Source organism: Capricornis sumatraensis, chromosome 6 (assembly GCF_032405125.1).
Source record: "Capricornis sumatraensis isolate serow.1 chromosome 6, serow.2, whole genome shotgun sequence".
NCBI classification, from domain to species: Eukaryota; Metazoa; Chordata; class Mammalia; order Artiodactyla; family Bovidae; genus Capricornis; species Capricornis sumatraensis.
This window is the reverse complement of record NC_091074.1, coordinates 17565089-17587220: the sequence shown is the minus strand read 5'-3', so window position 1 is coordinate 17587220 and position 22132 is coordinate 17565089. Positions and strand designations below refer to the sequence as shown.

General features: G+C 39.7%; 1 protein-coding gene and 1 non-coding gene across 2 annotated transcripts in view; both read right to left on the bottom strand.

Annotated features, from left to right (window-relative positions):
- Positions 1-22132, bottom strand: part of KIF13B (kinesin family member 13B) — a 187690-nt gene that overhangs the window by 148318 nt on the left and 17240 nt on the right. The window lies entirely within an intron of this gene.
- TRNAM-CAU (transfer RNA methionine (anticodon CAU)) lies at positions 1885-1957 on the bottom strand. Its single transcript has one exon. It is a non-coding gene; the product is annotated as a tRNA-Met (tRNA).

Sequence of the window (22132 nt, the reverse complement as noted above, 5' to 3'; positions counted from 1 at the left end):
TATCATTCATTAAAACTAGATGGTAAAGTTTGGTGGCATTTTTTAAAACCATCTCTTCCTACTCCCTCTCTCTTATGGGTAACAACTGAGTCCCCATTGATGTTCAGAAACCTGTTTCCTATCTAAAACACCCTTGTGTCTTCGGATATTATGAGCACAGTTATATCATGCTTATCGGAAGGCATAAGAGAATTACAGAAATTAAAGATGAAAACACAAGGTTCCCAGAATTCCTTGAATATGCTTCCTTATAAAAGGCACTACACTGTATGAACTGTTTACAGGTACACCAGTAGCCGGAGGCCTCCACCCCAGCCTCCACCCCAGCTCCTTCATCTTTGCGTCTCAATGCTTAAATTTAGCCCTTCCAGATTGTAGGCATCCAATGAATGTCTACTGAAATGACAGACTAGGAGTTAGGTTAACCATCACTATATCCTACCTAAAATAAAATCTCTCCTGATAAATAATCCCTCTCCAGGGATTCCCTGGTGGCTCAGATGGTAAAGAGCCTGTCTGCAATGCAGGAGATCTGAGTTCAATCCCTGGGTCAGGAAGATCCCCTGGAGAAGGAAATGGCAACCCACTCCAGTATTCTTGCCTGGAAAATCCTGGACGGAGGAGCCCGGTGGGCTACAGTCCACAGTGTCGCAAGGAGTCGGACACGACTGAGCGACTCCACTCTCACTTTTCAAGGCCTCTCCTCACATCTCCAGACACTACTTTTCCTATGCAGACTGTCTGTCAACGTTTGTCCTTCCTTTACTGTTTCACATCAGACTCTACACTACAGTTTTCTTAAGAAACCATGATCTAAAAATGTAAAAGAGCCTGAAAATGTTCATTCTTCCCCACTGAATTTCAGGTTATCTAGGGAGTAACTAAGACAGAAGGCTCAGAGACAAAGACCTTTGGAGGAAATTAATAGAATCAGATAGCTAAGGATCTGAAGGGGAGAAATTTAAGAATATGCTGAAGACAGAATTGGGTTTCCCTGGTGGCTCAGGGGTAAAAGAATCCACCTGCAATGCAAGAGACTTGGGTTTGATACCTAGGTCAGAAGATCCCCTGGAGAAGGAAATGGCAACTCACTCCACAGACAGAGGAGCCTAGCAGGCTACAGTCCATGGGATCACAAGAACTGACACAACTTAGCGACTAAATCACCAAAGACAGAGTTAAAAAGTAAACAAAACCGCAGGAAAAATAAAAAGCTTACTCAAGTGAGTAATGGTTTAAAATGTGGTACAATCCGATGCAATTGACTGAATTTAAGAAAAAGAGAAATTTGTTTTAATTTTATGCTAGAACAACTCTATCAAATGGCCTATGAACCAGTTGTGATAATCCCAGAGAAGGACAGGAAGTCTAACATATCATTTGGTCTAGCACTGAGACAGAGGGATAGACGGGTGGATGGATGGGCAGAGAAGCCAGTGAAAGAGCAGATGGATGGAAGGATGGATGGATACACACATATATATGTATATAATAATGCCAACTTATGGATAAAGCAAGTGGGCTATAAGAGGACATAGAAAGGGGAAGGGCAGGATCTCTTCTTGGTAAACAAGGAATGAAGAGACAACATTCAAAGTACAAGTTAATAGATTCTGTAAAAACACCACAGAAATGACTACGAAAGGGTGAAAGTGTTAGTCACTCAGTTGTGTCCAGCTCTTTGCAACCCCATGGACTGTAGCCCACCAGGCTCCTCTGTCCATGCAATTTGCCAGGCAAAAATACTGGAGTGAAGGAAATACTTCACTCCTGAAGTATTTCCTGAAATACTGAAGGAAATAGCCATTTCCTTCTTCAGGGGATCCTCCCGACCCAAGGACTGAACCCAGGTCTCCTGCATTGCAGGCAGATTCTTTGGGCATACGCCCAAGGAGGGGCTCGAACCCATGACCCTGGGATTATGAGTCCCATGCTCTACCAATTGAGCTAGCCAGGCAGCCTGAAATGGTGGTAGAAGAAATTAAATATAAAAATTAAACAGTAGGAGAAGAGGTAAAAAGCTGGTACATCTTAAGCTAAAATCTTCTTCAGGGAGTCAATGAATATATGCCTAAGATTAATAAATCTAGGTATCCACATACCTAGAATAGTTTTCAAAAATTTTTTTGATCATGCACCCCCCCAAAAAAACACTCCTCGTACATTTAAATTGGCATATAAAGTCATTCAAAAATGGGTTTAAATAGTTGCAAAGAATTCCTGAATTTTTAAATTTTAAATAGAATTTCCTAAATTTATCCACTGGAATCCAAGTACCATAAATTTATATAAATTTAAATAATGATATTTTATTGTTGATACAATCCACTGTTTTTTTAATGAAAAAACTCTTTTCTTTAATAGCCAATAATTTCATACCTTTACTTCTTTCCCATCAAGTCACCCAGTGATGTGAAGTCATCTACCCAACATCTGAACTGATCTGAAATTTTGAAGGCAATGAAAAAGAAACACTTGGTCTCCAAATTCCATTCTACTGATAGTTTGCACAAAACATTTTATCCTAATGTAAACCCTGTTAACCCTCTATCATGCATTTCTGCAAAAATATCTATATAAATTAAAACTTTAAATTTCTCTGGTTACTCTTCTTCTGCATTGAGCTATCAATACAATTATTAGTAACACATAATTGACTAGAGCAAAATAAGTATATTACAAATTTTGATAAACACAATAAAGTAAAAACTGTAATGGAAAAGCATCTTACAATGAAACAAGTCCATGGGATCACTATAACTTACTACTGAAATGAGTTGGCATTGAGCATTAATGGTACTCCTACTTTCTTTTGTACAGAAGTAAAGCACTGAAAGGGCTTCCCAGATGGCGCCAGTGGTAAAGAAGCTGCCTGCCAATGCAGGAGAAAACAAGAGACGCGGGTTTGCTTGCTGGGTCGAAGATCCCCTGCAGTAGGAAATGGCATTTTTGCCTGGGAAACCCCACAGACAGAGGAGCCTGGTGGGCTACAGTCCATGGGGTCAGAGTCAGAGGAGACTGAGCACAGACGCAAAGCGCTGAGAACCCTGCCGAAATACGGAAGAGGACTGAACTGGAAGGAGGTTTGCTACAGAAACATCACTCAAATCTTCACACTCCTGCCGTGATACACAGCAAAAAAAAAAAAAAAACACACAGAATGATCTCATATCAAACATTATTTTTAAGGATCTATAAGCTAATGAATCAATTAGGTCTCCTGAAAGCAAAAACTGGAAACTACCCGACTGGCAAAAGGAATTGTAGCCCAGGTCACAGAGCATTCATTTTCTCAGTTTCTTGGACAGAGGCCAAAGACTTTACCATAACCTCTCAAGTTAATCACACCTGCTATTGTTTCACTTATCAGAACTTCGCTTAACCTCTAAAACTCAGAAAGGATTGAAACAAATAAAATCTTGTTAACTTCATTATACCTCTGACAAAAGAATATTATTTGGCAAAATTATTTCATCTTACAATGTGCTTTCAATATATTGTCATCAAAACACTGAAGCTACACATTTAGCTGATTCAATTTATGGAAAAGTTTGCACTATAACTAGAATGGGACTTAGTTATTAAACCAGTATCTTACATTTCTTATCAAATCTTGATTATCTTATTATCAAATTAATCAGGTAAGTCAAACACATTTTCCATACAAAACAACCTGACTTCATTTTTTAATTCTAATAAAAGTGTTAGCATTCATTTCAAGGAAGCCTATATTACAGAATACATTTTGTAAGCTAGATTACTGAAAGTAATTAAACAAGTATTTAAATTATATACATCTAGTAATTTAAAACAGATAAAAGATGGATCAATACGTTGCTTCTCATTAATTGATCTGTAATAAAATTTAATGTGTAACTAAAACTAGAAATTATTTACAAAACAAGGAGTATGATGAAATGGTATTCGTGGATTAACATGTATATTAAATTGGTATATTAAGCTTTCTTTTAATACTTACATAAGAATGAGAAAAAAGTCCATTAACCTTATAAAATCAAGATCTGACTTTTCCGACATATTTAATGAAACAGAAGAGTGCAGTCATCCCTTGGTACATGTGGGGTTACAGAACACCCCCATACTAAACTCTGAGGATGCTCAATTTGCTAATTATTAGAGAAATGCAGGAAAAGCTATGACAAACCTAGACAGTGTGTTAAAAAGCAAAGACATCACTTTGCCGACAAAGGTCTATATACAGTCAAGGATATGGTCTTTCCAGTACTCATGGATGGTTGTGAGAGCTGGACTATAAAGAAAGCTGAGCGCCAAAAGAATCGATGCTTTTGAACTGTGGTGTTGGAGGAGACTCCTTGGACTGCAAGATCAAACCAGTCACGCCTAAAGGAAATCAACCCTGAATATTCATTGGAAGGACTGAAGCTGAAGCTCCAGTACTTTGGCCACCTGAAGTGAAGAACTGACTGCTGGGAAAGACTAAAGGCAGAGGAGAAGAGGGCGACAGAGGATAGGATAGCTGGATGGCATCGCCGATGCAAAGGACATGAAACAGCAAACTCCAAGAGATGGTGATGGACAAGGGAGCCTGGTGTGCTGCAGTCCGTGCAGTCGTGAAGAGCTGGACACGACCTGGCGACTGAACCGCCACCACCGTCTCACACTGGTCAGAATGGACACCGCTGAAAAGTCTATAAATAACAAATGCTGGAGGGGATGTGGAGAAAAGGGAACCTTCCCACACCACTGGTGGGAAGCCACAATGGAAAACAGCATGGAGGTTCCTCAGAAAACTAAAAATAGCTACCATATGATCCAGAAATTCTACTCCTGGGCATCAATCCAGACAAAACTATAATTCAAAAAGATACATGCACTCCTATGTTCGCAGCATGAAGCTATGATTTGACTCACAGATTTCTGGTCATAGCACTATTCAAAACAACCAAGACATGGAAACAACCTAAATGTCCATCACCAGTTGAATGGATACATAAATACAATGGAACACTGCTGCTGCTGCTGCTGCTGCTGCTCCGCCGTCCCTGGGATTCTCCAGGCAAGAACACTGGAGTGGGTTGCCATTTCCTTCTCCCATGCATGAAAGGGAAAAGTGAAAGTGAAGTCGCTCAGTCGTGTCCGACTCTTCGAGACCCCATGGACTGCAGCCCACCAGGCTCCTCTGCCCGTGGGATTTTCCAGGCAAGAGCACTGGAGTGGGGTGCTATTACCTTCAATGGAACACTACTGACTCAAAAGAAAAGAACGAAATAATGCCATGTGCAGAAACATGGATGGACACAGAGATTACCATACGAAGTGAACTAAGTCAGAAAGAGAAAGACATATCGTTATGGTATCACTTGTACGTGGCATCTAAAACGACACAGATGGATCTATCTATGGAACAGGAACAGATTCACCGACACAGAACCAGACTTGTGACTGTCGGGGGGAGGAGAGGAGGGCAGGCACAGACTTGGAATTTGGGGGTTAGTAAATGCAAACTATCATGTACAGATCGGATAAACAAGATCGTCCTGTGCAGCACAGGAAACTATAAGTCAATGTACAGGGATAAACCATAATGGAACAAACGTTAAAAGAATGCATACACATGTATAACCGAGTCACTCTGCTGCAGAGCAGAGATTAACATTACACTGGACATCAATTATACTTCAGTTTAACAAGCAGATTTCAGCTACCTTACTCAATAAAGATTCAATAAGGAGAGAAAATGGCATAAAAATTGTATCTGTGCATTTAGCCACTGCATCCTGAAAAGAAAATATTCCCATTTGCCTGCTTTGGCTGTTTTGAAAGTACTTTGCCTTCCAATGAATGCCTTGTCCTAGGGATGAGTATTAAGAATAAAAAAGAACTGTTTCTATTTTCCAGCCTGGAAACCTATAATTTGATAACTACAATTAACAATTGAACAGAAGTTCTATATTAAGAAACCTTAGCTTAAATCACACCATTAGTCTGTCAACTGGAAAGTGAAAAATAAAAATATGGAAACAAAAAATGGGAATGGAGAAGAGCGCATATTTGAGTGACTATGAGGCTGAAAGTGTTAACACTTCATATTGAATGACCCGAAAATTCTCATTGCTTTGCGGCAGAATAAAAACAAATCAACGATATTCCTGACCAAAAATATCAGGGAGTTGAAGTTAAAGATATCTCCTGGGCCTGCAAAAGTGAAGAAGAAAGGGCTAGAAGGATTGTGTGGGTGAAGGAAGCCCGCCCACAGGCTCCTAGGGAACGTCTGTCCAATCAGTGAGGAGCTGAATATGGACTCGGCCAATGGAAAGCTTTGAGTCCAGGAACCAATGGACTCCGCCTCTCTGTAAATGCTGAACGTGGATTAGTTATGTTTTATAAACTCTCAGATAGCTCTGATGATCTATTACGTGGAGAACTATGGACCCTGGTTATTTATCCATGGAAGTTCACATTTTTGGAGCCCTCTTGAATCTGTTTAATGGAGAACTCATTAAGCTGCCAGAAACCTCTTTTGCAGGGTTTAGCAAAGTCAGGACTGAGGGGGTGTTTGCTGTATTTCACCTCAAAGATGAAACAACCCTACTCCATACCCTGAATGAGTGGTTAGTCAGCCCTTGATCTAAAGCTTTTCCTCCCACTTCTCTGAGTTTTCTTGAAATGTTAGCAAATAAGCCAGGTTCTGAATGTTTCCTCTGCTCTGACAAGGCCTTGGTACCTTTTACACCTGTAAGCTTAATACTGGCAAACTGTTCCCCTGGTGATCCTAGGTAGGCAAGTGGCTACGGGGGTGCTCACTGTAAATGCTAACTGGTGATTATAGTAAAATCCTGCCAGTAATGAATATTCTGCACTCGGGAGAGAACTGGTAACTCAAGCATTCATTCAGCCAAGTACATATTTAAACTGGCTGGGGAAAATCTCCACTCAGAAACACTAGACTTTCATTTCCTATTTTGTGGGTGTCGTCTCACTGGAAAACATCAATGTGCAGATTTCCAAGACGAAAACTCTTTTAATCGGTTCTCAACACTCAGTGTTCAGGCCACCTTTAGCATCTCTTGCCACATCATTTTAATCATCTCTGACCTGATTTTCCAATCTCCCCTTGCATTCCTGCCTAATCTACCCTCCACAGTCATCAGTGTAATCTCATACTGAGTCATTCTGAGTCCAGTGGAGCCAGACAAGCCCTAGTTTTGACTCTGAGCGAGATTCTTAATCTCTCCATGCCTGTTTCTCCATCCGCAAAAAAACGCAAATAATAATAAGACTGCTGTGAGGATTACATAACATGTATAAAGTGCTTGAAACCATGACTGGACAATTATGTCACTCATGTGTGGAAGAACCTTCCAGGCTCTCCCACCGTCCATGCCAACCATCATGCTATTCTTTGTATCTGAAATATCTTTATTTTTGAGCCAGACAGAAGAAAGTCCTAATCATGTTTTTCTGCAATGTCTTTTTCTACCTTCATAAATTACAGTACTTGCAACTTTCACTCCTCCTCCCAACTTCTTCCTGACACTGCATTCATGTCCATCTAAATCGTCTTATCATGTTGCCTTTATTAAGATTCTCCTGCCTTTATTTGAAGATACTTCTGAAAAGTCCCACAGCACTTCATAGCTCTCTCCTAGGGAACTTTCACACACTGAATTTGTTATTTGTACAGTCTCATTATCCCTACTAATGATTTTTTAAAAGAAAAAATAGCAATAAAGGCAAGTGTTAAGTTTTAATCCACATGTAGGGGTAATTTCTTGACATTTGGTATCCTAATCACAAATACACACTCCAGGCTTCATCAGGTGACAGAAGATTCTAATCAAAAATGCATACTCCAGAGGGAGGGGACATATGTACACCTATGGTTAATTCATGCTGATGCATGACAGAAATCAAACCAATACTATAACCATCAATTAAAAATAAATAATTATTTTTAAAATGTACTCTCTAGAGTAGCGCTTCTTAACCCTGATAGAATGAATGGGCATCTGCAAAAATGGTTGGGGGAAAAAGTTACACTTTCATGTTTTACTATCTAACAGCAATTTAACCATTACCCTCAACTATTAATATAGGCAATAAATTACAGAATTGGCAGTGATTTTGTCACCAACAAACATTACAGCTATTTTATCATTACAACTGTTGTATTTATATTCATCACAACTTTGAAATGAATTACTCCCAACACTAGATCTTCATAGTCAATACAGTAATAAAGAAGCACAGATTACTGCACTACGCATCTTTAAAAATATTCTGGAAACTGTATTTCATTATATTTGGCTTCTTTTGTAATCCTTTGCATTTTATGCTTTTGAAAGATTATGCTGAGAAAGGTCTACAGACTTCATCAGATAGCCAAATGGGTTCATGCAAAAACAGGTCCGGCTATCTTTTCTTCTGAACAACACTCCAGGGTTCATTAATCAGCACACAGAACATCAGAAATAATTTTTAACTAGTAAAATATGCCATGTTAAAACTCTGCACGCTGACTAGAAATCTCACACAGGTACCTCCATTCTTGAGAGACAAAATTTAAGACCCTAGCAACCCTGGCATCTTGTGCCACTGATCCGGGGTTCTCTGCTTAGGACTCTAGGCAGACCTGAATTCAGACTCTGCCACGTAATTCTAACAGAGGGTCCTGAATCCTGCTACACTGGTCTCATGGGAAGCTTTTGGGCAAGGTATCTGTCTGAGAGCTGTGACTTCACAGAGCTCACAGAACAGGCTGTATGACTAAGGCTGCACCTGCTACTACCTTTGAGAGGGAATCCGTCAGATGATCATGGCTGACATACTGCGTGTGTGTGCACGCATGTGTTCATCAGAACTTCGTGGCTGACATACTGTGTGTGAGAGACAGAGAGATAGCATTCGTCAGATCGTCATGGCTGACATACCATGTGTGTGTGTGTGTGTGTGTGTGTGTGTTCATCAGAACTTCATGGCTGACATACTGTGTGTGTGTCTGTGTGCACACACTCAGTCACTTAGTTGTGCTCGCCTCTGTGCGACCCCATAGACTAGCCCATCAGGCTCCTCTGTCCCTGGGATCTCCCAGGCAAGAATACTAGAGTTGGCTGCCTTGCCCTCCTCCGGGGGATCTTCCTGATCCATGAATCGAACCCCACATCTCCTGCATTGGGAGGTGGATTCTTTATGACTGTGCCACCTGGGAAAGCCCCAGCTCTCATCGTTGGAGGTTGCTAATGTCTGATTATAAATGACCCAAATGTCTTAGACCAGTTTGTAATACCCGTGATAGACTAAGACGCTCCATGAAGCCTGGGACCAAATTTCCTTTTATGTGTCATCGTTTTCTAAGGGTCAGTACTATACTGACACACTTACAGGGCATTCAGCAAATAGTTGTTGAATGCATTAACAAATGTAATATCCTTAGCTGTGTATGTGTTTCCTGAACTCCCGAATGTAATTCCTTTAAAAGAATAAGAAAAAAAAAGCAAGTCTGGACTTCCCTGGTGGTCCAGTGGCTAAGACTCCCAGCTCCCTGCAGGGGGCCTGGGTTCAATTCCTGGTCAGGGAACCAGATCCCACATGACACAACTAAGAGTCAGCTTAGCCAAGTATATACACTTATAGAAAAGTTATGACGAACCCAGACAGCATGCTGAAAGGCAGAGACATCACTTGCCAACCAAGGTCCATCTAGTCAAAGCTATGGTTTTTCCAGTAGTCAAGTATGGATGTGAGAGAGGGACCATAAAGAAGGCTCAGCATCAAAAAAATTGATGCTTTCGAACTGTGGTGCTAGAGAACTCTTGAGAGTCCCTTGGACTGCTAAGAGATCAAACCTAAAGGAAATCAACACTGAATATTCACTGGAAGGACTGATGCTTAAGTTCTAATGCTTTGGCCACCTGATGCAAAGAGCTCACTCACCGGAAAAGACCCTGATGCTGGAAAAGATTGAAGGCAAGAGAAGTGGGCAGTAGAAGATGAGATGATTGAATGGCACCACCATCTCAATGGACAATGAGTTTGAGCAAACTCTGGAAGATAGTGAAGGACAAGGAAGCCTGGCATGCTGCAGTCCAAGGGGTCACAAAGAGTCAGACAGAACCTGGTGACTGAACAACATAACGAAATACTTAAAAAAAAAAAAAAAAGAGCAGGTCATAGTTATCTTTCTCTTCTCAGGCACTTGCCAGGGCACCATATATTAGATACCAATCAATAATTGTTGAATGCCCACAGTTCTGCTCTAATCTGAATTTAGCAACTATATTTTTCTTTTTTTTTTTACTTTTCTAAAAGCAATTACATTTTTCATACGTCTGAAGATCAAGAAGAGGCTCTTCTGTGAAATCCCACAAAGCAGTAAGAGGCAGTGAGTATAGGTGGCTTTGGAGAGATGAGCTCATGCAGACCCGAGTTCAAGTCCTACTTCTGCCGCTTACTATGTGATATAACAACTTCCTGCCTCATTCCTCTTCTGAAAAACCTGAGATAATCACGGTGCCTATATTTTCTGTTTTAAGTGCTTTTACTGAACTTGTAGGTAAAACCACTGGCAAAGGACCCAACACACTACAAGAAATAATAATGCCTACAAATGCTATTTATCATCAACGAGAAGATCCCAGAACTAAATTCTCTGTTCACTTCTTGTACTTCCAAGAACACTATCCTAGCTGTCTCTGCATTATTTACACCTTCTAAGTGTTCAAAGACCTTGACCACGAAGTTGCTTTGACTATGATAATAATAGCTCTTTCCTCAGAACAAGGAAACCAACTCTGAGCAATATTATGCAAATTGATGCTCTTTAGAGGAAACCCACAATGCCTGAAATAAACATCTTGTACTTGCTATCTGGAGGGTTAATAAACCACACTTACAGTTATAGCTTAAGTCACCTAAGATAACTGCCAATTATCACTGCCAGTTAAGAAGCAAAAGGGCATGATTTGTTATTGCTGTTGTTAGCCTGGGCTTCCCTGGTGGCTCAGATGATAAAGAATCCGCCTGCAATGTGGGAGTCCTGGGTTCGACCACTGGATTGGAAGATCCCCTGGAGGAGGGCATGGTTATTAGTCTAACCTGGCCAATAAGTATGGACCAATGTTGCCTGTGAAAAAATTACTTAAAATATGATGGATTTCAACGAATAAAATTTTTATAATGAAAAATGATCAGAACAAACAAATCAAGGAATAATAGCACTTACCACCTACTAAGTACCTAACCATGTAACAGGCATTCAACATAAATAACTCATTTACGCCAACAGCGATCTGACAAGATCCATATAATGGTGTCCTCACCTCGATTTTACAGAAAAGGAAACTGAAGCTCAGGGAAATCATGAAAACTCCCGAAGGCACACCACTGGTAATGGGAAATCCAGAATGCAAACCTTAGCCTGAGTCGTCCTCCTCTGATGCCCTTCAGCCAACTCTTGCCTTCTCTTACCCTTACAAGCAGTGACGACAGCTAATCCCACGGATAGCACCGCAGTCCTAGATCCTATTTAATGCTTCTGAGGTGGACAGATTTAAAAATTAATCCCCACTGTGAAGAACAGACCTAACCTGTTCCTAATTTTTAAATTCAGAGTCAGGTTAAAATACAACAGACCAACCGTAATGTAATACAGAGAACTCGTTTAGTATACAGACCAAGGGCACATAAAAAGGATGTTCTTAGCGTGGATTCCTCAGAGACCAAAGCCTCAGGCTTGTCATGGATTGTGGCCCCAGGGAAGAGGGGCCAGGGGACTGAGGCAGGAGGCGTCAGGTTGTGTCCTTGTCAAGCTGGTCTGGGTCCAGCTTGAGTTGGCAGCAGCCAGAGGTGAAGAGTGATTAGAGGCTCTGGGGAGAGTGAGGCCAAGAGGTTCTGAAGTGGCATAGAAGAGGTGTCTGATACAGAGGATAAAGATGAAATCAATGTCAGAAAACTTAAGGAAAGCCTATGGAAATGGCAAGGCACAAAGTCCAAGTTCAGTGCCAAGGTCTGACTCAACCAGTCTCTGTCCCAACACCCTACTTTTAAGCATCCTTCCTGATATGAGCAGATAAAAACATGAGCACGTGTGCCCAGTCCTATTAAATCTAACTTTCAGAGAAAGGACATTCATACAATAGGGTTTTCCTGTACCACTTACATAACTTAATTAGAATGACTCATGTGAAACTGTACCAAATGTATACTCAATGTCTGGTTCCTCCCATTACAAGGTAGTTTCCAAGCCCCTGAAGAACACAGCAGGTTGCAAGGGCGGCCAACTAGACTAGTGACTAAATGGAAGTAAAAACTGAACAAAGATCTTGCTTACATATGGGGTTTCTGTTGTGGTAACATCTGATGAGAATAAAGTTGAGCAAGGAAGTCTGTGACACATGACCAAAACATCAAGTCGCCCAGTTTTCTACATAGAGGAATATATTAAGTCTGACAAAACAATAAAGTGCAATTATAAGCTACTATGTACCGATTCTCACGGTGGTTTTCATTTCATAGGGTAAAATTTATTTTTTAAAATGTTCAAATGGATAAACAAGGTTCTACCGTATAGCACAGTGTGTGTGTATCTACATATATATATATATATATCCTGTCATAAGCCATAATGGAAAAGAATATGAAAAAGAATGTGTATACACACACACATACACACACATATATATAACTGAGTCATTTTGCTGTATGGCAGTAATTAACATATAGTAATTCAACTACTCTTCAATAAAAAAATAAATTTTTACATAACAATAATTATTTAAGTGTTCATTTCATCTAAAAAATAAAGAGAAAAAGATCTGCTTTAATGCAGACTTAGATATATATGAACTATTGCATAAAACTGCTATAAAAATCCCAGTTTGCAAAACAAGGAACTCCAGTAAAAACTGCTTATGCATTACAAAGTCAACTTCCAAAGACCTGCCAGCTACATAAAAACTGACAGGTATCCTGAAATTTGAATTACTGTACTTTTGAGTAAAAATAAAAATAAAATTAGTCTTGCATTCCTTTTTTCCCTCACAGTGACTACTTTCTGCTAATGTCTAAAATCTTGACAATTATCTTTTTACTTAGGAATATTTTTAAACTTTATTAAAGTTTTTGACATATAAATTTATAATCAAGCAAGCCCACCTTGTTGACAGTAACCAGATATTTGCTTTGTTGAAGATTTCTTGCTTTTTTCAGATCAATTCTTAAAATTTTTTGAAATACAGTTGATTTACAATGTTGTGTTAGTTTCAGATGTACAGGAAAGTCATTTGGTTATCCATGTACAGAAATATACACTTTTTTTAAAAATACATACTCCTTTCCTGCCTTTTCTGTCTCCTTTAAATATCCTGGTAGACACAGAAGTGTCACACAACCTACCTTATGGAGAACAGACCTACCCTGGCAGTCTAACACCCAGAGAAGTTCCTTCTTTTTTTTTTTTTTAAGATGTTATTGATGCAAATCATTCTTAAAGTCTTTTTGTTCAGCCGAGAGCCATGTGGGATCTTAGCTCCCTGACCAGGAATCGAACCCACAACCTCTGCACTGGAAGACAAAGTCCTAACCACTGGGCCACCGGGGAAGTCCTAGGAGCTCCTTCTGGAAAGGCAGAGCAGAGACCAAGACAACCATCAGAACCAGCTCCCCTCAGGCAGTGAAGACTGAGGCCAAAGCCCCTCCAACAGTAAGGTAAACCGGTTTAACTACAGTCAGAATCTCATCTAATCTTATCTTCTCTGCATAAACTCTAGCAGGACTTTCAGAGCCTGCTCCAGTGCTACAGCACTTCATGAGACGCATGCTAAGGGCTCTCCTCTCTCCTCGTAGGGCAACAGGACAACATACCTGGTGATATACATTGTGTTTTCCAGTCTAAAAATATTGCTGGAGCACCTTGGAGCCTAAGCCTCTGCTAGATCCTACACACACACACACTCTATCCTACAAATCCTTTAAATCGGAAGGGTAATTAGATAGGATTCAACTTCTAAACCAAAGTGATTTAAAAAATAGTTGGAGAGACAAGATAGGTATTTGCAACTAGAGAACAAGAGAGAGCCGTGTGTCCTAGCTACACATACTGTTACTTGAACAGCTGCCCAACCGATCTGGTCCAGGAATCCCCTGCCCTCGCTATGGCTGCTGGGAATTTCTCTCCATCCTGCCTATCCATCCGCCTCTTTCCATGTCACCACAGCAAAACGGTTCCTCTTCTCTACCCATATCTTGCTTTAACTGTTCAATTACTCCAGTAATGGAAGGTGAAGACTCTATGACAACACAGAGCAAGCCAAAGTACAGAGAGAAAGGAAAAGGATCCCCTCCTTGTTTCAGGGGCCAGTAAAAGGTGGATGGATGAAAAGATACAACTGGGAGAGGGGATGTCTGCAGGAACCTGCTTTTCCAGGTTGTTCCCCCACAAAGGGAAGCAGGTGAGACTACTTCATGTCCCTCTAACCTCCAAGTAACCCCAGTTTTCTTCTCAATAACTGCTCATGCTTTTAGCCCTCTAGCATCTGAGTCTTGTTTGAAAGTCTCCCCACTAAAATCTCCAGTCACAACAAAATTCCATCTCAGATCTTCAAATGCTCTTCCCACTGTTTATACAACAAACTCTCTCTACCATGAGTAAGAGAACAACCAGAAAGGCTTAATTAATAGAACCAGGGAATCCCTGGCCTCCGACCCCAAAAGATACAGGGTTAAATTTCTTGGCATTCTAAGTTAGAAGTCCAAATTCACAGAATCATTTGCCTAAATGTCTTAGCTAAACAGCATTATACACTTCAGAAATATCATGGGTTCAAAAGACGTTTGCAGGGACCTAGTGTTGATTCATATGCTATTGCTTTTGACAGAAAAAGTAATTATGTTCTAAAATTTTGGTGAGTACCTTAAACAATTCTGATTGACCTGGGCTAACACATTGTCTTTTAGGATCAGATAATTCTCAAACTTTTTGGTATCAGGACTCTTTTACACTCTTCAACAACTGAGGACCCTAAAATGCTTCTTTTTACATGGGTTATAGCCTAGAGAAAAAAATGTTAATTAGAAATCAAAGCTGAAAAACTCTTAAGTATGTTATCAATTCATTTAAAATGGCAAGATTTATTACATAAATAACATATTTAAGAAAAATACTATTCTTAAAAGAAAAAATATATAAAGATATTTACTGAAGAGGAGTATCATTTTACATTTTGCAAATCAATGTGTTATGCTATGATAATTTATAAAGTCATATCAATAATTATTGAGTTCGCATGACTAAAAAATAAATCAACCATGCAAATTCTCTAACTGTTGATATGACTTTATAAATTATCAAGTGTTCAATGTAACTCATTGATTTGCAAAAATATAAAATGATGCTCCTCTTCAGTAAATATATGTTTATATTTATGTATTTTTGTTTTTGAAAATAGCATTATTTTAATTGAGCCTAGTGGGCTACAGCCCCTGGGGTCACAAAGAGTCAGACATGACTGAGCACGCACGCAAACAATAAACTAAAGAAAAATTGAGAACATAACATTTTCAGTACCAGTACAGAGGTTAAGAGTTTCAAAAAGGCCCCTACCCTGGGGCCCAGGTCAGGAAAGGACATGTTTGGTGACAGAAGCTGGTAAGGATCTACACCAAGGATTACATGGAAAGGTCTACAGGGACTAGGCAAGTAACATAAGTGTTATTTATCTGCACCCACCAGCTGGGGACCTAAACAGCTCATGACCTTATCAGGGAGACAGAGCTCAGTGATGCCAGATTTTCAAGTTGTTTAGGAAAAACTACAAATGTGAATTTTTATGTGAAACTCTTTGATTTTTAGGTATTGAAACTGCAGGCCAAATAAACATCTATATGTAAATGGAGCCTGCAACACCCCCAGTCTGCAACACCTGTATGTCACAAACAGAACTGTTTAATCCTGTGATCACGTATGGATGTGAGAGTTGGACTGTGAAGAAGGCTGAGCGCCGAAGAATTGATGCTTTTGAACTGTGGTGTTGGAGAAGACTCTTGAGAGTCCCTTGGACTGCAAGGAGATCCAACCAGTCCATTCTGAAGATCAGCCCTGGGATTTCTTTGGAGAGAATGATGCTAAAGCTGAAACTCCAGTCCTTTGGCCACCTCATGCGAAGAGTTGACTCACTGGAAAAGACTCTGATGTTGGGAGGGATTGGGGGCAGGAGGAGAAGGGGACGACAGAGGATGAGATGGCTGGATGGCATCACGGACTCGATGGCCATGAGTCTGAGTGAACTCCGGGAGCTGGTGATGGACAGGGAGGCCTGGTGTGCTGTGATTCATGGGGTCGCAAAGAGTCGGACACGACTGAGCGACTGAACTGAACTGAACTGAATCTTTGAAAATTCCTCCCAAGGAAATTTATCCCACAGATGGTCCTAAGATCCCCAGGAAGCAGCATACTTAAGATATAATCAATGAAACAGCACTGGAACAGAAGGTTGTTACCAAAACATGAAAAGCAAAAAAAGCAATACAGTGTCATGAGAGTTAACAGGCAATCGGACCTACTGGACAGGAATCTCTTTCCAGAAAGGAGCACCCTGCGTGGTGGGGTGGGTTTCAGATGCCTCATCGGGTCCTACCATTGTCCTGAGAAATAGTCTCCATAACATCTAACTCCCAGACTCGCAAACCACCTTTCCAGCTACTAACTGGGGCTAATGAGAGGATAGGGAGCTTCAGAGAACAAGCGCTGCAGGACCACCACCAGTCAAGAGACGTTCACGGAGCACTCCTGCCTGCAGAGCACCACATGAGGCGCAGAGTTTAAGTGACCCCAGGTCACAGCTTCAAAGGGGTGGGGGACCCAAAATACAAGCAGAACAGCAAAACAGTGCAAGAGTTAGAAAACAAGGAGAGGGACTTGCCTGGTGGTCCAGTGGGTAAGACTCCACGCTCCCAATGCAGGGGGCCTGGGTTCAATCCCTGGTCTGGGAACTAGATCCCACGTACTGCAACTAAGATCCAGCACAGCCAAATAAAAAATAAATATTAAAAAAAAAAAGAAGAGATGAACATATAAAAGACATCTCCCAGACACTGACACTTCTTAATTAGTAGAAATAATAAATGCTCCAAATTCAAAAGACAGATTATAGGATGCATGAGCAAGCTTGAAGGAAGGTTCCAGAAACCAGCTAGAAGGCAATTATGGTCCCAACTAGGGTAACCTCAGACAGAACAGAGAGGCATGTCAGGGTAAAAATATCTGCAAGAGCTGTTGGTGGGAATGTAAACGGATACAGCCAGTATGGAAGATGGTATGGAGAATCCTTAAAAAAACTAGGAATGAAACCACCGTATTACCCAGGAATCTGACTCCTAGGCATATACCCTGAGGAAACCAAAACTGAGAAAGACACATGTATCCCACTGTTCGTTGCAACACTATTTACAATAGCTAGGACATGGAAGCCACCTAGATGTCCACTGACAGATGAATGGATAAAGAAGTTGTGGTACATATACACCATGGAATATTACTCAGCCATCAAAAGCAAAGCACCTGAGTCAGTTCTAATGAGATGGATGAACCTAGAACCTATTATACAGAGTGAAGTAAGTCAGAAAGAGAAAGATAAATATTGTATTCTAGAGATCTCTTCAAGAAAACTAGAGATACCAAGGGAACACTTCATGCAAGATGGGCTCGATAAAGGACATAAATGGTATGGACCTAACAGAAGCAGAAGATATTAAGAAGACGTGGCAAGAATACATAGAAGAGCTGTACAAAAAAGAACTTCACGACCCAGATAATCATGATGCTGTGATCACTCACCTAGAGCCAGACATCCTGGAATGTGAAGTCAAGTGGGCCTTAGAAAGCATCACTACGAACAAAGCAAGTGGAGGTGATGGAATTCCAGTTGAGCTGTTTCAAATCCTGAAAGATGATGCTGTGAAAGTGCTGCACTCAATATGCCAGCAAGTTTGGAAAACTCAGCAGTGGCCACAGGACTGGAAGAGGTCAGTTGTCATTCCAATCCCAAAGAAAGGCAATGCCAAAGAATGCTCAAACTACCGCACAATTGCACCCATCTCACACGCCAGTAAAGTAATGCTCAAAATTCTTCAAGCTAGGCTTCAGCAATACGTGAACCGTGAACTTCCAGGTGTTCAAGCTGGTTTTAGAAAAGGCAGAGGAACCAGAGATCAAATTGCCAACATCTGCTGGATCATGGAAAAAGCAAGAGAGTTACAGAAAAACATCTATTTCTGCTTTCTTGACGATGCCAAAGCCTTTGACTATGCAGATCACAATAAACTGTGGAAAATTCTGAAAGACATAGGAACACCAGACCACCTGACCTGCCTCTTGACAGGCATATGCACATATACGGAATGCATATGAATGCATATATACGGAATCTGGAAAAATGGTACTGAAGAATTTACTTACAGGGCAGCAATAGAGAAACAGACATAGAGAGTAGACTTATGGACATGGAGACAGGGGAGGAGAGGGCGAGACGCATGCAAAGAGTAACATGGAAACTTACATTACCATATATAAAACAGATAGCCAACGGGAATTTGCTGTATAAATCAGGACACTCAAACAGGGGCTCTGTATCCACCTAGAGGGGTGCAATGCGGAGGGAGATGGGAGACAGTTTCAAGACGGAGAGGATGTATGGATGCCTATGGCTGATCACGTGGAGGTTTGACAGAAAACAACAAGATTCGGTAAAGCAATTATCCTTCAATTAAAAAAATAATTTAAAAAAGAAAAATATCTGCTGGAAAAATCCATATTTGCCATCTGACTAAATAAGTACACTTATTAACCCATCAACAGAAGGAATGATCCCACTTCTTCAACAACCAAGGAACCAATATATTAAAAGACATAACCCAATCTCAACGAGTAGACCATATTTGGATGCCCTTCAAATCAAACTGAGGAAAAATCTTTATGAAACAATTGGACATGTGAACACTGACTGAAACTGTGATGCTACTACATGACTACTGTTAATTTTTAAGGTGTAATAATGGCATTTTGCTATGTTAAAAAATAGTAAAGATATATTAAAATATCTGTGGGTAAATGGGATTTACTTCAAAATAATATGGGGAAAAGGAAGAGTTGAAGGAGTGGACAGGAAAGGATTAGCCATGGGCTGATGGCTCTGGAGGCTGAGGAACAGGCTCGTGGAGCTTCAGTATACTATTATGGCTACTGGGGCCTATCTTTTAAATTCTCTGTAACAAAACATTTTTAAAAATTAATGGCGAATACCACTTTAACCTACTTATGTAAATTCTACTTCAGTTTTCCTAAAAGTGGAACAAAAACATTACAGATTTTTCTCATCTGTGGGTCAATACACAAAGATTATTGTCACTCTTAATTATTACCCATTCTATAGGATTTTTTAAATTATGCATACACAAAATTAGATTTAATAAAAAGTAAAACTCACCATTACACAAGATTTCTTCTTTAACAAATTCTAAGGAAATAGGATAAAGGCTCCAGAACACTACACTATTAATTTGCAAAAGAAACCACTTTTCCTTTTAGCTAAATATCATTCTCATAAGAACATGCACAATGACCAGAATTAAACAATGGAATCATTTCAAATCTGAGCCCACAAAACTCTAGGCTTACAAAGTCCACAATAATTCACCTTCTCTTTCTTCTTTTCTGTTTTGCTTTGCTTTTTGTTTTACTAGTAGGTTTACAGACAAATTACGTGCTAAAAATAATTTAACCACAATTTAAAGGAACTAAGACTAAATAAAGATTTTCCTAAATTTTTAGCTTGATACTTGGCAAAGAGTTGATGTTCAGCTGCTAAATGGATCAGAAAGATTCCTAAGATATTGTGATATTATGATACAGCAACCTTTTAGATAGAATGGTTTCTCATGTCACATTTCCTCAGAGATTACCTCTACCTCCATCTTTAGAATGTAAATCTAGATTCTTACACAATATGTGTTTTATTAGCAACAACTCCTACACTGATGACTTAGAAAGAGAATCCTTAAAAAAAAAAAGTATTGCCAAATAAAGACAAATTTTAAAAACATCAATAGTGAGACTTGGTAGTTTTACCTAAGTCTTATTTGTAATTAGATATCTTATCTATTATATCATATGGGATCAGATAATTTTATGCTAAATCCAGAATTCTGGGGAAATTCAACACATTTAATTCCTATTAGCTATAACTTAATCTAATCAGTGGAGAAGGAAATGGCAATCCACTCCAGGACTATTGCCTGGAAAACCCCATGGACAGAGGAGCCCGGTAGGCTATAGTCCATGGGGTCGCAGAGAGTCGGACACGACTGAGCGACTTCACTTCACTTCAACCTAATTAGTAGCCACACACACAAAACTCTGCGTCGTCATTATATCCAATATTAGTAGCTAAGCAGTATTTCAACCACAGGTATAATGACTCTCTTTTCTTGAATTAACAAAAAAAAAAAAGTATTCCTTATTTTTGGAACAAGATACTTATATAACCAATGACAAGGCTAAGATTTTATAAATTCTACCGGAACAGTCTAATTCTTGTTAAGTTTACTAATCAGCTATCAAACAGTTCATTTTAGCAACCCAAGCTTTTGCTGGTAAAATTGTGAAAAATCTGGGTCTACTGCTATTTGATTATCTGCCTCTATTAACTATGCAGCGACATGAATTGAACCACACATACTTTATTACCTTTTTAGCTTTTAAGAGTGTTCCTGATTCATTTTCACAACTATATTCCAAAGTAGTACACTCAATGTCTGCAGTATTTTTTTTAAAAAAGAGGGGGAAGAATCCTCTGAAATTTCTGAGTATGTAGAACACTGTTCTCCCCACTTTACTGACATAATCAGGGTGGACAGACTCCCCCAGGAAGAGCCTCTTTATGAAATTAAAACATACCACATACTATTCTCCAGAGGAATAAATTCTATTTGGGCAGGATTATTAGCCTCTCTCAAGTCATTTCACAGCAGAGAGAACAAGCAGGTCTATTGTATATACCATAATTACATTTTGCATGACTTTCTTCAGTTAAAATCTTTACTTAAATTAGCATCCATACAGAGGCAGAGAAATTTTAAAACTCATTATCTAATATGACCTAACGATGACTTCTACTAACAAGAAATTAGTCTGAAAATGACTTCATATATTTCAAAGTAATTACTGGCATTAGGCCCTCCCTTCAGTAATATTACACAATACATTTGTCAGAGAAATGTGCAGGTCGACTCCACATAATTCTGCATCTATCTGATACATATTTATTCTGCATATGTTCTTTCATCTACCAGGAACAGAGTACTCTGAACCTCCAAAGAAGGACTGGATATATTCTGCTTATATTAGGTACTCCTTAATTATCTAATAATCATAACTTAAGATCTGGTGTCTGGTAAACAATCAGAAGGAATAAAAATGTTTTAATGACCTTTCTGACAAGAACTGGTTAAGAGCAACATCTCAGACATACTTTTCACTGGACTGGCCATTATAACCTTCAAACTATCAATTTATTATTAGGTTAAGCATACCCAAACAGGAAAGCCCCATAGTTCTACAAGAACACAAAAAAATCTGTATATCTATATGTCATCTACAGCTAACTCCATCCATGTTGGAACGTCTCTCCAACATGTACTAAAGAACAGGTAATTTCACAAACCACCACAGGAATCAGCGCTCAGGTTCATGATGATCTTGAGGTCTCACTCCCCAAATGTTTTCTACTTCAGGGAATTCTGGTCTTAAAAACCTTACACTTTGCGGAATTCCCTGGTTGCCTCGTGGCTGGGGCTCTGCGCTTTCATTGCCGTGGGCACGAGTTCTGGCCATGGTCAGGCCACCCGACCAATAATAATAATAATAAAATCTTACACTTGGTGGGACAGGATAATAAAGAATTATAAAAGAAAGTCTACATACAAATACACACACACACACACACAAATTTAAACTGGTTTAAATTTAAACTGGTTATTCCCTTTCAGTTCTGTTGTTTAAAACAGCACCTCTGAACAGGCAGAACTCACTGATTCAGTCTCTCAGAGTTGGAAGTCCACTAAAACAATTCTCCTGCCACTTTTGCTTAGAATTCACTGC